Here is a 4598-nt window from a genome sequence, read left to right as displayed (position 1 = left end):
CCTTTTTTATACTTGCAACTGTACTATTTGAACTCAATGGCTCATATGAATTTGCTAAGCTGACTTGAACCATACATAGTCCCAACGCTTTTTGTTTTGGTTGCTTTTAAAATATGGTCTCATGTTTATATCCAGACCAGATGGGCAGGGATCCCCTTATGCTTCCTGCTTAGCCAAATTAACCACTATATATCAATATCTCCACATCCAGCTTTTCATTGATTCAGATAAGTGGCTCACAAACGTTTTGCCCAGACTGGCTTTCCTCTAAGATTTTATGATCTACATCTCTAGAGTAGCTAGGATTCCAGGTATGAGCCCACTGTACTAAGGCTTTTCTCAGTCTTACATGTGGAATGAATAGGTAGATTACAAGGATATTGGATTTGTGGATGAAGGGTGTGTACATTCCTATTCTCTTGACAACCAAAAATGGTTAAAATATTTGCAGGTTGAAATGACAGCAAAATAATAACAGATATAAATCAGTCATCTTTGCAACAGAGGACAGAATAAAATAAAATAAATGTCAAAACCATATGATTTTCACCTTAGAACAGACCTAAAACTATGTTTTCACAAGGATTGGAATGATTAAGAAAAAAAAGTTTCCATAGGAAAGCAACTCCATTTGTAATAGCCCCACAAAAAATAAAATACCTAGGAATTAACTTAACCAAAGAAGTGAAGGACCTCTATGATGACAACTTATAAACTTGAAAAAGGAAATCAAAACATAACTTAGAAAATTGGAAAAACTCCCATGCTCCTGGATTGGAAAGATTAACATCGTGAAAATGACAATACTTCCCAAGGCTATCTACAAATTTAATGCGATACCTATCAAAATTCCAACCTCATTCTTCAAGGAAATAGAAGAGGCAATCCAAAAATTCATATGGAACAACAAAAGACCCCGAATAGCAAAAACGCTCCTCAACGGAAAGAACACTGCTGGAGGAATATCAATACCAAATTTCAAACTCTACTATAAAGCCATAGTAATCAAAACAGCTTGGTACGGGCACAAGAACAGACCTCAGGACCAATGGAATAGAATTGAAAACCCAGAAATGAACCTACAGACCTATAGCCATCTAATCTTCGATAAGGGAGCTAAAACAATAGAATGGAAGAAAGACAGCCTCTTCAGTAAATGTGCTGGCAAAATTGGTTAACTACTTGTACTTATATATATCACCCTGCACCAGAATCAACTCCAAATGGATCAAAGACCTCGGAGTCAAAGCAGACACTCTGAAAACATTACAGGATGGAATAGCAGAAACCCTAGGTCTTGTTGGTGCAGGCCAAAATTTTCTTAATAGAGACCCGGAAACACAACAAATCAAAGAAAGGTTGGACAAATGGGATTGCATGAAGTTGCAGAGCTTCTGCATGGAAAAGGACATAGCTAGCAAGATAAATAGAAAGCCCACGGATTGGGGGAAGATCTTCACTAGCCATACAAAGGACAAGGGTCTCATATCTAAAATATACTTGGAACTCAAAAAATTAAATCCCCCAGCATCAAATACTCAAAGAAACAACTGCCCAATAAATAAGTGGGCTAAAGACTTAAAGAGAAATTTCTCTGAAGAAGAAAGAAGGATGGCCAATAGACACATGAAGAAATGCTCAACCTTCCTCACCATAAAAGAAATGCAAATCAAAGCAACATTGAGATACCACCTCACCCCAGTTAGAATGGCTATAATCAAGAACTCTAATAACAACAGATGCTGGAGGGGATGTGGACAGAAGGGAACCTTACTTCATTGTTGGTGGGAGTGTAAACTTGTTCAACCACTTTGGAAAGTACTATGGAGGTTCCTCAAAAGACTCCACATAGAGCTCCCCTATGACCCAGCAATTCCACTTTTGGGCATTCACCCAAATGTTTACAAACAAGACCACAGTAAAGCTACTAGCACAACTATGTTTATTGCAGCATTATTTACCATAGCTAAGATCTGGAACCAACCCAGATGCCCCTCAGTAGATGAATGGATCAAGAAAATGTGGTATATATACACAATGGAATTCTATGCCTCCATCAGAAAGAATGACATTGCCCCATTTGTTAGGAAATGGAAAGACTTGGAAAAAATTATATTAAGTGAAGTAAGAAAAGCCCAAAGAAACATAGGTCCCATGATTTCCCTTATTTGCAATATCTAGTATATGTATGAGTCAAGCAGAAAAGGTCAGATAAGGTGATGTTAGGAAAATGAACCCTAAGGTATATATTTTAAGTGTTTTTTTCTTTCATGCATTTGTTTCTAACGCAATTATAAGATTATTTCTTTGTTGCTTTGTATGTCCCTCCCCCACAGTATAACCACTGCTTTCACTCTTTTGATGTCGGTATAATTTGTAGAGGGGAAGGGGAAAAACAAATCTTTTAAATAAGGGTACAGGTGGACCTGTTGCAACAATGAGAAGTACAAGTTGTCATGTCAAAAACGAACTTTACAACTTGGGGGAGGGAGGATTGGAGGGGGAGGGAGGATGAGAAGGGAAAGGAAGGATAAACTAAGGAGGAGGCAACAATGCTTGATAAGAAATGTACTCACTATCTTGCCCATGTAATTGTAACCCCTCTGTACAGTATTTTCACAATAAAAAAAATAAAAAAATAAAACTTATTTGCAAAGGTTAAAAAAGAAAAAAAAGTTTCCAAAACACCTTGGCAATTGTAATAGGGAGGGGTGTACATGTGGGGCCTCTAAGTGGCAGAAAACAGATCTTCAAGCTCCACCTTCTGGGTCACTAACCCAAGTAAGGATCTCTGAAAATCTACAAGGAAAGTGATCTCTTGGCTGTCTCACAGTGGAACTTCTAACTTTCAGTTAACTTCCAATGGCTTCAGGCTTCGGGATCTCTATCTTAGCCCAAGAGGACTGGGCAGTGTTTACTGTGTTTGCTAAGAATGCTAGAGGACTGTTTACAGGTAAAATACTCATACTTATTACTCCCTTAAGTTTCTCAGGCAGAGGTAGGACTATCTGATTTTCCTCTTAAAATAACTTGAAAGTGTCCTGTGTTATCACGATACCACACATAAGTAAAAACAATGTCAGAAACAGATAATGTACCTGAAATCAAAGTAGAGATAGGTTTTTTATCAAGCACATCACAAAAAAGTATTGTTTAATTTGATACAGTTCAGTGTACTAAGTCTACATCTTTGGCTAAAGTATCTTAAAAAAAAAACCAAAAATTTAAAATTTTCTGAGAACTTGTGGCTGATGTCTGTCATCCTAGCTACCCAGGCAGCTAAGATCACAGGATTACAATTTGAAGTCATCTCTGATAGAATGCCCATAAGATTTCTTCTCCAAAATAACCAGCAAAAAAGCTGGGCTGGGAGCCTGGCCCAAGAGACAGAGTGCTAGCCAAACAAGCAAACTGAGCAAGCACAAACCCCATGTTCAAACCCGAATATAGGTAAACAGTAGCAACAATAACAAAAAACAAAGAAACAATACAATTTTTCTATTTAACCATGGATTACAAACTAACAGATTCATCTCATCCAGTTATTTTACATACATACTTGCTTTAATCTGAGTTGTTGGCAGTGGTCATGTTTGTACAGTATACAGTATTAATATAAGATTGTTTATTATAATTTCTCAGACTTGTACTCAAGAGGAAGGACAAATATAATGTTTTCCTCCAAGGATACAAGGCCAGTCTAACTTAGGAAAGTATCAGCTGCTATGGAAGGCCTCAACACTGGAATGAAAACATAGCTCACTGTTAGTTCGATAGGTCTTTGAGACCTATCAGTTTCTCAAACTGTACATAATTATTTGGCAAACCAGATACTCTATTTTTTTTTTTTTTTTTGCAAAATGAGTGTTTATAACTGTCATCAGATTTACAAACTGACCTGTAAAGCATACACAGATGCAGACATAGAATCTGTGTGTGTATGTGTTTATGTGAGTTTGTGCATAAGAGAGAGGCAGAGAGAGACAGAGAAAGACAGAGAGAATCAATTTGGGATTATTTGCATAAATCTAACTAGTCTGAGAATTATAAATGGTAGAACTTGTTGATCTCTGAAGCTATTGTGAATGTTTATAGCTGATCAGTGCTTAGTAATGCAGTAAAGTGAAATAGATTTATTTTGTGTAAGTTTTAAAGACCATATAAGCTTTCATTAGGGAACTAAATTTTAAACTGTGCCTAAATGACACAGCCAAGACAGCCTAGTGAAAATTGTATGTTAGTTGATAATGCCAGGCCTGTCCTGTTCTCTAGTGTTAATGAATTTAAATAGAATGCTCATTTTCATGTCTTATTCACTCCTTTTCAGTTTTCTCAAGGGCACTTTAAGGGTACTAAGAATTCATATTAGAATACTGGTATTAGATCAGTAGAATAGGGTCCTCTAAGAATCTCAACACACCATGAGCATTGTGAAGAGCTCTTGAGTCATTTATCTTATACAAATGAATTCAACATTGATGTGCCACTACTTCTCCAATTAGTTTAGATAATCAAGAACTGATTGCAAAAAGCAGCCTAGATTTCTGTCGGGCAGCTGGAAATAGTTCTTATTTTATTATTTCACTCCATGGAGTTTT

This window comes from Dipodomys spectabilis, unplaced genomic scaffold, assembly GCF_019054845.1.
Source record: "Dipodomys spectabilis isolate Male_0828 unplaced genomic scaffold, ASM1905484v1 ptg000053l, whole genome shotgun sequence".
In the NCBI taxonomy this organism is placed as follows: domain Eukaryota; kingdom Metazoa; phylum Chordata; class Mammalia; order Rodentia; family Heteromyidae; genus Dipodomys; species Dipodomys spectabilis.
Note: the sequence above shows the minus strand (reverse complement) of the source record.